The 10,998-nt window shown below is 38.9% G+C and overlaps 1 long non-coding RNA gene across 1 annotated transcript in view; it reads left to right on the top strand.

The window, feature by feature from the left end:
• LOC308058567 overlaps positions 1-10,998 on the top strand; it is a 60,251-nt gene that overhangs the window by 23,725 nt on the left and 25,528 nt on the right. The window contains exon 2 of the long non-coding RNA XR_013925890.1: positions 3,305-10,998. This exon is cut by the window's right edge and continues 25,528 nt beyond it. This is a non-coding gene — a long non-coding RNA (uncharacterized lncRNA). The remainder of the gene's footprint in view (positions 1-3,304) is intronic.

Raw genomic sequence — 10,998 nt, 5'->3', positions numbered from 1 at the left:
CTATTTTTACCATACTAAGTTGGTGTTTGCTATCTTTGCTGGGAACGGGAGGTAAGAGTGAGTTGCATTTCAGTAGCATGTAACTATTTAATATGCAGACAGGCATAGTTAACTGGCAAGACGAGAATGTTGCATGTCAAGGTTTAATTCTCTACTGTACAATAAAATTTCTAGACAGCTTGCCAAAAATCACAGAGGAATAGAGCCATAAAGTTCCTCTAGTCAACAGTTTAGATTTGGAGTGACAATGCCAGGAGTCTGCTGAGTGTTATGGAGGTTTCCTGTGAGATGCTTGCATTCAGCAACCATAGTCTTCATTTTCTTACTTCAGCCAGTCTTTTGTAATTGTCTGTGGAGGGAGAGAAGATATGAGTAGTCTTTTCCTGAGCCATAATTTAGATTCAATTTATAACTTAGCCAACAACTAGAGCGGGAAGGATCTGGACTTAACCACTTTCTTCCCTGGATCCGTTTTTATCTCCTGTGCCTGTGAGACCGTGCAGGTGTCTGCCAGCAGTATCTATTTGATCTCCCATTTTGAAGCTGTTCCTTTGCATGCATTCACTAAAATAGGACTAGATCCTGGTCTCTGGGGAGAATGTCTTCAGCAGTGGTCAAGCCTAGACTTCCTTTTGGCTTCTGCTTCAGATATTTCTGGTTTAGACAGCTGAACAGGAAAGATTAAGATCATCAGTGAAAGTTGTTGAAGGATGTGCATTATGCATCAGGAGTTCGGTACCTCTGTGTGCACGTTGCAAAGGAAATCTGAATGCATCAGCCCTGGTGATGGAGGCTTAACTATGCAGGGACTTTATGTGCCTACAGATAAGGAAATGTCCAAAACAAGTTTTAAAGACTTAGGTGCAGAAGGATGCAGACCTCAAATTGAGAATCTTTAGTTGTTTTTTTCTCTGCACAGGTGAATTTGGTGGATAAATATATCTCAAAAAGTTGGATCCTGTTAGTTTAACAAGTCACGTAGGTACTGTAACTATCTACTGCCTGTGGTACTATTTAGCTATTCTTTTAGTACTACTTTCAATGATTTGCACATGAGGTAGCACATCTTGCTGACTTAAAGGAAGGAATGTATGCAGTTTGTGAGTGCAGAGACCTATGTTTTCAAAATTGCTTAGGAAATATTTGCATTCTGGCAGTAATGATGTGCTAATATTCAGTAATAATGTATCTTTACATATTAATATATTCAATATTGTGCAACTCGTGCTACAAAAAGAAGTTCCCCCATTCTCTACCATGAAAATGGAAACTGACTGTTAGGATTGGAGGAAGGCAATGATTAGTTTTTTTTACTGTGCATAATGAAAGCTGAATGACTTGGTTTACTGACATTCTGGTCATTCTGAATTTTTAGCACGTTGGTTGGAATTAGCATGAAAATGCCAATGTTGAATGGTAAATACATATCCCAGAATGTCATTTTTGTGTTGTTTTTAAACTCTCTGTGAATTGCTTGCTGTCATTCAGCTGGGTTTTTTTGTTTTACAGAAGACCACTAATCCCTGCTTCAAGGGGAGGGGGGGAAAGGACAAGAACCTTGTCATCTTGTGTACAATCAAAGCTATGATACAGAAAACTGGCTGTGTGGACTTCGAGTTTCATTTAGTGATTGTAAATTTGTGGTTTGAAAAGGGAATTGCAAGTTATTTGATAGAGGAGAAGATGCTATTCAAATAATTCAAATCGCTCAGCAATTGGAGACAAAAAAATTACTAAAAATATTTAGAAATGTAGGCAATGAAGTAGACATGATGGCCTTGAGGTTATGACCCTGGTTTCTGGATGTCTGAGTTGAATGTGTGATCTATCCAAAATGTGTTAGGGCTGAAAAAGAGATAGCTTAGCCTGTCTTCTAATTTTGTGAGTATCTACCCCTAGAAGTAAAGAAAATCTGAATTTCAATTTAAGGCAATAGGAAAACCATTAAAATTCAGAGTAACGAGAAGTTTTTATTTGTCTGAAAACAGTATTAGTTAGGGATCTTAAACAGAGGTAATAAAAATTAAGGACATCTATGAAAACAATATCAAACTTTCAGTAGTAAAACAAGCTTGTGGAGCAGAAAAAGGAGGAAGAACTGTTAGAGGTAACATCTCAAAAGAAGAAGAAGGATGTTAAAGGTTCTGGTAGAAACATGGCTTAAAAGGTAACGAGTTTTTAAGCAGCAAAGAGTTAACATGACAGATACAGCCATGGTCATGCAGTGTAGGACAATGCACTGCCTTCTGCTAGTGGAGGAAGCCTTTAATGCCAACTGTAAACTGACCTATCAAGCATGCTGACTTCTATAAAATTAGATAATCTTTTAAGAAAAAAGTAATTTGTTGGGGTTTTTTTTTAGTTGTCGTTCTTTCTAGATATCTAGAATTAGAAATACAAAATAAAATGAAAAATAATATCAACTATGTTTCTGGATAACAAAAGTGAGAACAAGGGTAAATTTTTCAACTGCTTGAACCAGCTCCTTGTCGGGGCGAAGTCTTTCTTGAAACAACTGATCCTTTTTGTCTAGAGTTGGCACATAACTGTTGCTTTAAATACCTTTTTTCTGCCAATTATTTTCTTAAAACTGTCAAAGTTCTGTTTAAATCTTGAGTGAGCATCAGGATTGAATGATATGCTTGTTCTCTATGCTCATTCTTTTGTGTATTCTTTTTGCAAAAGACAGAGGTATTTACAAAAGGTAGATAGACATTTGATTTCTCAGTGTTGTATGTCAATACTAAGACAATGTTAAGATGCTTAAATACAGTTTTCAGCTATTCAGATTGTGATCCTGATGCTTCAGTTTCAAGTTCTGTGCATAATATTAAAGTAAATATCTTGAGATTTATTTATGAAGAAACAACTGGTATTTATGTAATCCATAACCAGAGAAATCCAAGTCAACTAGAAGTCTTGGTCACTTTTGGTTTAAATTGTTCAAGCATATTATTTCTACTTGGCTAGAGCTGTGGTAGAAGTTTAAGCTTAATGTGTACATTAGCTATAGCTTGAGAAGCACATCCGTATTATGCAGTGTCTTACCTCTATGCTCTAGTCCCAGTACGGTTTGTCTGATGAGCATTAGTAATCTTACAAGCATATTGTATTTAAGAACTGTACTTGTCACAATTAAAATGTATGATGGATAGCTGTATCTATGGAGCTCTAATTAATGCAGAACAAGCAGAAATAAAAATAATGTATTTTTATTGACAATAAGATGCAGATTCTCATTAGACAAGTAATAAATATCCTATTTCAAGTTCCCTAAGGAAATCACCAGAATGACATTTTTCAGCCCTTTTCAGTCTTCAGGTTTCTGGTTTGATCTGGGGAATGATGAAGGAGAGACATCAGAGAAAGGTAAGAAAGAGATGTTGTCTTCCTAACTGAAGAAAATTCAGTGGGATTCCCTGAGTGGAATATAACATTCCCTTCTGTGAATAAAACCTGCAGATGTGAAACCTGGATGAGGAGTGGTAAGTTCCCGGTGACACCATCAATGTCAGGTAAAGCATCTTGAGAGAGAGAGGCATGCCTGTTGGATTTGACCTTGATGTAAAATATGTGAAGGAAATTTATTTTGTTGCTTGTATCTTTATGTAACCTTGTGTGTCTGTGGCTCTGGATATGCTGTATTTGCTTTTATATTGTGACATGAGATACAAGTGATTTCAAATTGACTGCTCAATGCTAGTGTATTAATGTATGACATCTCTGTGGGGTGTGATGGTTCTGAAACACAGCAGCCTGGTGTGTTCCAAGATACCTGAAAAGTCATTTTTAATGCAGGAGTTTCTGAAGAAGAGGAAAATTCCTTTGCATCCAGCAATATGTTGGGGAAAACCTTGAAGCAGGACTGTCCCACTTTGGGAGATGACTCCATAAAGTCAGTCATCTAGTGGTTAAGGGATGAATACAGGCAGATACTTCAAAGTGATCTTTAGGAGCTAGGACAAATACTTGAGAAGATGAACTTCAGAACACAGTGAGTGATAGCTTCAGCCCCAATGTCAGCTACTGACATTAAAAATAACCATGTACTGCCTGGATTCTAAAGGCTGCAGATCACGAGGGGCTCCATGCTATGGGATAATCAGACCTGTAATTCTTCTTTAAATTTTGCTAGCTAAAAATCTGGCAATTCAAAATATTCTTTCCTTATGAACAGGCTCGTATGGGAAAAAAAAAAAAAAACACCAACAAAAAACCCCACAAACAAGTTAATTAGCTCATAAAACATTAACAAAAAATATTCACATCAGGTTTGCAGTCCAGATGAGAGCTTAGCACCATCACAGTGTACTTTTTCTTGCAGACCTTAAAGTTTTGGGCTCAGTTTGGTCTGAGATTTTTTTAATATTTTTTTAGAGTCGAGATCTTGTGTGCATGTGTATGTCCCTGAAAAAGTGCTAGCTAAGTAACAACTCTGCTAGGTAGACTTTCTGTGTCTGTAGCTTTTAATGGGGCAGACATGAAACAGACAGGAATTTACAGTCTAGTCGGTTTTGAGAAGTAGTGACAAATACAGAGGGTGGGACAGGAGGAGCAGGAGATTTACAGCAGCAGAGTTTCTTGCCTAGAAAGGTTTTGTACATGTCACCTCTGCTTTATACCAACCTCAGCAGCTTACAGTTAGAGCTACGAGGCATGTGAGTTTCTAAAGAAAATGGGGTAATGCTGATGGGTCACCCTGATGTGTGACGTGCTTGGTGAATACCACTGTACCTGCAGCTGAGGTTAGTCCCGTGCCCTGGACCACCCCTGTTGCATGGAGCTGACCTTCACGAGGTGCCTTCAGGTGCTTCCACTCAGCCTGGGCACAGGAGGCTCTCACTGCTGGCACCACAGCACGCATCCAGGGTTTCCTCAACACGGGGGAGCTCATCAGCAGACCCACAACTGTAAACCACCTCTTTTGCCCTGCCTGTCCATCAACAGAGCCAGAGGGAGGAATATTCGCTGTTTTGAACACTATGTTGGTGTTCATAAAATGGAAGCTGCCCTCTCAATCAGTAGTGTTGGTAAATATGGACAAGCATATATCATTTAACTGGAAAACAGATTTCTGGGCTCCATGGGCCGAATTTCTAGCATGCAGGAAGGTAAATGAGCTGGGTGTAGATCTACTCAAAATTCATAAGCATTGCATGCAAATGTGCACAGACCAAAGTGCGTCAACATGATGAGAACAAAATTGTGATGTAACCAACAACACATCAAATTACTTCTTTCTTTTTCTGTAGATGCTAAGGGACCTAGCTAATTTTAAATGCTTGCTGTATCCACACAGCTGTACAAAATTCTGCATTTCAGGTAAAGCAGAATAAAACAGACCACAGTCTTGCCGTCTCCCCCATCCCAGCCCCCACATTGAAACTCCAGCAGCGCAGCTTTGAAAGCAATGCAGCAACATGCATCTAAGGAATGTTTAGACTTAACTAAGTGACCACTCATTTTAATACCCCCTGTGTCATCCTGGGGACCAATTCTTTTTAAAAAGCAGCTCCACTGGAGATGATAGCATGGATTACATGATCGTAAAATCAGTGTAAATGGGATCAGAAGCAGATCCATTAACTCTAATTAGGGAGTGTAGTGTGATCTTACTTCATTGCACTGTACACAGGCTGTACGGCTGTTATTTCAAGTGACAGACGTTTGTTTTCGGGCACTTAATTTGCACATCGAATTAATGGTAATGCATCCAAGAACTGATATTCCTAATATACAGCATTAGCATAGCTCACTCTGTCCTCAGCTTCTGCTCGGAAAAGGATTCCAAAAAGAGATAAAACGGCTCACACTCAGTGGAATAATGGTATTTTCTGTCTTCTGTAGTGAAGTATTTCAGCCCAATGAGTGGTGAAAATAGAGGTTATTATTTACTTTTCATGGTAGTAGAAACCATTTTCAATGGATTGTGCATTTCTCTCAGGGTATAACATTTGCTCCTCCTGGAAGCAGGAAAATTATGTAGACAGATTTTTGCCTGTCTCTAAACCTTTCACCAGCTGACTAACCCCCAAGGTTTAATAGCTGGTAGACATCTGTAGGCAAAAGTAAGAGAAACGAGTTCATCAAGGAACTGTATCATGCTTCCAACATGTGGCAACATGAGTGCCTCTTCACCATCTGTTATTTGTGTGAGGATTTTATTATGTAAATGACGGTACACACTGCACTCTAAACAAAGGAAAATTATTCCCCTTACAGTATGTTGCGACTGCCAGGCTTCTGTGTCAGCCCCGCAACAAATAATGAAAACAACAGAGAATTTACAGACAGAATATCTTGGGTTCTTCTGCTTGTCCTCCCAAAAGGGAGCAAATATCTTTCAGAAGAATTTGTTTCTTGCATGTATTGTGACTCATAAAGACTGGTAGTTAAAGAAACAGAAAACAGTAGACAGAGGAAACTAAACTGAGGTGAGTTTTGAAGGCTTAAAACAGATTGAAGCTACAATCCTGCAAAACTATGGAGAGTCCCAAAACTCTCTGGTCTCACTAGGAGCCAAAAACATGGAACTGGACCCCTAAATCATCTGCAACAGACAGAAAGTATTGTTGTGGGATAGGATTGGAAGTACATATACTGCCCCACATTCTGGTTTAAAATTTTCCATTAAATTGCCAATTTAAATTGAAATGTAATTATCTTAACTGGCATATTTTTGGCAGCTGTGATGAAAAAAAAAAAAAAAAAGAAAAAAAATCCCTACGCTACACTGGATCAAGTAAAAATCCATAGGAGTTCTAACACTGGCCCTTAATCAAAGTCTGCAAAGACACAAAGGCTTTGAGCTAATCTATGCCAAACCATGTTGGACAGTATGGCACTGCCTAGAGCATCCTTCTGGTGGCATTTAAAGCACCTGGTGCCCTAGGAAAAGAAATTGTATCCAAGGCTGTAAATTCTGTTTTCCTTATATCCATCTACCAACCATAGTGGCTTTTCCGATAGCAGCATAATATTTCATGGGAAAGAAAACACATCACTATTTTTTACTAATTTATTTAATATGTGAAACCCAAGTGGTTATCTTCACACACACTCTCCCTCGTTGTGTATTTCATGCGGTTTAATATAATTAAACTGATTGTTGCATTCATTGATTTAACTCAAATCTTAATTTGATAACTGGGAAAGGTATGCATTGGGGACTAATTGTTATTCCAAGAGAACTTAAACAGAAGAAACTGTAGCTTGTGCCAGATTTGACCAAAATGATGGTTTAAGGGTGTTTGGTTACTTCCTGCATTGTCTTTGTGTGATTTCTTACGCTTCTATTTGTCAGCTTTTCCTGACTTAATTATGATTAAGTGTTGAACTTTACAGATAGCCAACTGCTAGTACTGCTGTATTGATTAGTTGTTTTTATTAATGTGTTAAATTTTGTGGCTGCGACAGGAACATATTTTGTGATGGAGCAGCTAATAGCTGGAGAACTCTGCCATGAAACTATCAAGCAGCCCAGCTTTAGAGGATATTCCTTTTCTCTCAATTTATCTTTTTTCTTTCCTGTTTATTTATTCATTTACATTTAATTTTCTTAAGGGTATTTCTGAAGCGTTTCATGTGAAAAGACAAATGTATATTACTTTTTAACAGGTAGCAGCAAGAGAACAGAATACCACTACCACCTGTAAGCAAAACAACTGGCGCTTTTTTTTTTTTTTAGGTTCTCAAAATTAAAATCTATTATATCTGTTAGTGCATGTTGTCGTGTTTTATTTGCAGAATTAGTAATGGCAACCATAATCCAATTCCTCAAATCAAACAATTATTTTAAGTTTGTAAATGTGACATAAGCTTACTTTCATCATTGCAGGTGTCAGAAACAGTTCAAAACAAATTAAAATGTTGATGAATATTACTGTGACATAATCTTCTCCTCTCATAGTGCATGTCAAAAATTCCAGCATCACTTGAAGTTAAATTTTTACATAGATGGTCATCAAAGCAACCTAACAGATCCTTATGATGTGAAATGGTCCTGAAAGTTAGGAAGAAATACAGAATATATTCTTTTCCACCACACTTTTCAAATTGCTACTTACTTCATACACATTTCTGAATCCATCTTCCTCTTACTGTATTGACAGGGTTATTTTCATAAGTATCACGGATAAAGCTTTTAATTGTCTAGTTTGCTGCCATTTGCAGTTTGTTATTCTTTCCAGTGACCTGTGCAGATGTAGACTCCTTACTTACAGCATGAAACTAAACTGTAACTGCAAAGTTCCTGTTGTTTCTTAACCATACACTGCTTTATACATCACATATACGCATATATGATACTCATAATTATTCTGTATTCTGAAACTCAGAAGGTATCCATTCAAACAGGAATGCCAATATTCTTTTTCTTGAGATACAACATGCTATATGTAACCATAATTAATCATTCCGCTGTAATATACAGATTTTTTCTACCACTTTGTATATGTAAACTAATGGGAAACAGTTACACAATAAACACTCTGTATGGCTGAAGTCTTTGTAACCTTAGAAGCCTGGAAATGACATTATTAATAGCCTATATGATGTTTTACACAATCATCTGTTTTCTGTTTCTCAGAGTGCTTAAGCGTAGGGGACGGAGCCCCACTTGCACAAGACTCACTGATTTGAACAGGAGCTGGAAAACTTGGGAGAAAAATCACCTCCCTCTAGCCACAGTCATGGAAGCAGGACTTCAGCTTAAGGTGTGTTCTACACTGCAGCTGCCCCTGAAGGTCAGCAGAGAGAGAACACAGCCGCCACTCCATGGAGCCTGGTGGGCAGCGGGCTGCCGCAGCCCCTCAGCACCGCTGGGGTGGTGCATGCGGGATGCCAGTAGGCGTCTTGCAAGCTCTGCAGGATGCTGAGCTCAACACCAGCTGTCAGAAATGTCTTCCAAGACCTTTGGTCAAACAACAGAGGGGGGTCTTCAGAGGTGTTAAAAGTATTGGCCAGACTTCTAACCTAGGGTTACGGAAAAGCCTCTCAGAAAAAAATACCCCGGTCCTTGGCTTTGGACACCAGGGAAACTAGGAGATGAAGCTGTGGTTCGGAATAAGTAGTTGCTTACGCCATTTGCACATGCAAAATCCTGAAGAAAGAACCTCAAGCAAAATTAAAACAGAAAACTGTAAAGGCAAGGCCTTTCAGTGTAAATTTGGACTCAGGATGTCAAATGAAGGTATAACAACATAAAAATTAAGCAACTTGAATCATTTTTCTATCTTTAGCTCCACAAAACTCAAGCTGACAGTCACGCCTCACCTAAATTCTGATACGTAACTTCTATCGATTTACATGTTCTTGGTTTTTGCAAAACAAAAATCCTGCTTTGTTACTTGATGGTGCTCTCCGTTGGCGTTTCTTCTCTTACATTCTGATATCTTCTCTCCATTTCCCTGTTGCTGCTAAGCCTCTTTTCCCACATTACCAGCTGTCTTTCAGTCCTTCAGTTCTAACACTTTCTGTAACTTATGTTTTTTTCTACAGTGATTTTTCTCTTTTTTTCTCTGTTATCAGTGTACAATCTCCAATTTATCTAGCAACTCTCAGGGTAGCTTGAATAGCTGGAACACAGTGGACTGGATGTCTGAGAGTTAGTATTCTTTGCAACCACCAGTAGCTTTGAACATGTCAGTTTGCTTTTCAATATTTTGCTTCCTCCTGCCCCTCTTCCACCTCCCTACCCGCCCACCCCCCAGTTTCTAGTAATGCAGATAGAGTTATCCCCCTTTCTAAGAAAAATGCCATAACGTTCACAGGAGCAATAGCAAATAGTGTTGGTAGCAAAAAAAGAGGAAAGCTTTCATCATCAGAGCAAAATTGACCTAAAGGTTTTATAAACTAAAGGCCAATTATTCCCTGAGGTGCATGGGGGGCCACCTGCACAGTAATCAGTCTTGTGAATGTGAAGGCAGAACAGGACCTTGACTGTATCTGGACTTTGTCAGGCCATTTGTTTGTGACCAGATTTGTATCGTTACTCTGGTTTGCAATAAAGGGATGTTCACTGAGGCATCACATTGATATTTTTGAAGTATGTTCCACCCTTTCAAACGAACAAATTTATCAGCAAAGAATTGAAATGTCTAGCTGTTTCAGTATGCTATCGAGATTTCACATCACACTGCTGTGCAAGTGCGTTCATTTTTCATCTGCTGGGTGCAATGGGAATGAGTTCAACAAATGAAAGCATGTTAACAAGGAGATGATTTGACCAAACCTTGTTCCTTCCTCTTAAGAAATAAAAAAGCCCTGAAAAACAAAACCCAAAGGCACCAGCTTATTTTCATTACTCAGAGATCAGATCTGATCCCCTAATGATATAGTCAGGGACAATGTTGGCAGTAGACCTGTGGGATTTCAGCAAAGCTGAACTTCCACTCTTCATCTCACCCGTACCTGGGTTGACTGCTGCCTGAAGGAGCATAGTCCTTAGGCATCTCTTGCCTTGTTGCCCTAAAGCTGGCTCTTGGTGGAAAATCTTGCCGGGCTTTCATCTCCAGGTCCTGTACGAGACCGATCTGTTGCAAGTATTTTAAGTCTTTTGGTGTTTCTGTAAAATACGGCCTTTAGCAATGACCTTTGGACATTTCTGTATGTTCACAAAATCTGAGGAGGGCTGCTGTTCTGGCTGACACATGTGGCTTACGACCCTGAGAGCTGAAGAGCTTCCTGAAGGACCAGGCAGCCGATGGAGCTGATTCCTTAAACATTTGAGCCTCCAGCATTATTTACCTATATGGCACAGAAAGCAGCGGCTGAAGGTGAATATTTACTCTGTTACATGATTATTCTTCTGGGACCTATGGAAAATGGGTGGGTGAGCCCAGTCTGGCTCTTTGCTGAAAGGCCAGTTGGAATAATTGGTATCTCTTTTGCAGCATTTCTCACCACAAAAAGCAAGATTGGAGCTGAAAGGAGGAAAAATCTCTCTGTGGAGTATTTTATGTGTAGAATTGAGACCTTTTGAAGGATTTAAGTCCCAAA

The sequence above is a fragment of the Falco punctatus genome (assembly GCF_963210335.1).
Source record: "Falco punctatus genome assembly, chromosome: 2".
NCBI classification, from domain to species: Eukaryota; Metazoa; Chordata; class Aves; order Falconiformes; family Falconidae; genus Falco; species Falco punctatus.
Note: the sequence above shows the minus strand (reverse complement) of the source record. Positions and strands in the feature narration are given on the sequence as shown.